Source organism: Micropterus dolomieu, unplaced genomic scaffold (assembly GCF_021292245.1).
Source record: "Micropterus dolomieu isolate WLL.071019.BEF.003 ecotype Adirondacks unplaced genomic scaffold, ASM2129224v1 scaffold_31, whole genome shotgun sequence".
In the NCBI taxonomy this organism is placed as follows: domain Eukaryota; kingdom Metazoa; phylum Chordata; class Actinopteri; order Centrarchiformes; family Centrarchidae; genus Micropterus; species Micropterus dolomieu.
In genome coordinates, this window is record NW_025744035.1 from 620 (window position 1) to 1827 (window position 1208).

Here is a 1208-nt window from a genome sequence, read left to right on the forward strand (position 1 = left end):
TCATGCCACTTTTTGTGTCTCCACCAAACTCAGACTGAGAGATTGTTCTTTTTTCTTCACTACAACAGCTTTTGTTACTTTACAAAGTAAGCATTGTATTACATATGAAGAGTTTATAAAATATAATGTTTTGTAATTAATTTAATTACCCAACAGTTTATTCAAGCACAGCTGAAACAATTAGTTGGTTGAAAAAAATGTTTTTATTGGCAGCTGTTTTGATCATTTGTCATTTTTCATGTCAAAACATTTCATCGTTCCAGCTTCACAAATTAATTATTTAAAAAATTTTGATGTAGTGTTAATAATATTGAGGTTTGGATTGACATGAACAATTTTAGGCCAATCTCTCCCTGTTCTTTCAAAAATCTTGAAATCATTAGTTGCTATCCAATCATATTTGGACTTGCAGAACATTTGAAATGAAATACAATCCGGTTTCAGGTAAGTGCATAGTACAGTAACCACCACTTTAAAAGCTATGGATGAATTCAACAAGGCTATAGATGTCACGCTCTGCCGGTTTGCCATCCTTTGTGTTTACTTTTGAGTTTGGTATCTGCCTTGGTATGTTGAGTTTTGGGTTCTGTCCTGTCTAGTGTCCAGTATCTGTTATATAGTCTGCTTGTCATGTCTAGTCTCTCTGTTTTCCTCTGCTCTCTCTCTCTCTGCCTCGTTAGTCTCATGTCTGTCACCTGTGTTGCTCCCGCCCTGCTCGTTAGTCCCTGTGTATATATACCTGGTGTTTCTGTCTTGTCCTGGTCCGGTCATTGTTCATGTTACTCCCCAGTCTGTCGTGTGTGTACTCTCTGCCTGTAACCAGCCTTGCTTGTCTCGTCTTGTCTCGTCTCCCGGTACTTTTGGATTTTGGATTTTGGATTTCTGTTATTCAGCCACTCACCTGTAAGTGTGCTCGCTTTTGTTTGTTTATTAAAACCCTTCGTTATACCATACCTGCTCCGCTCTGTGTCCTGCGTTTGGGTTCTCCAACCTGCCTCCACACCACGATCGTGACAGAATGACCGGACCACAAAGGGACCCAGCGGACACCATGTCCGATGAACTGCTTGATCTGTGCCGGGAGCTTATGGTGCTGAGGAATATGTGGTATGGGGCTAGTCATGTTAGCCATAAGGCAGCTATCGTGTCCCTTGCCTGGAAGAGCCTGGCTGCTCAGCCAGGAGCAGCAGACTCTCTCCCTGGGTGGG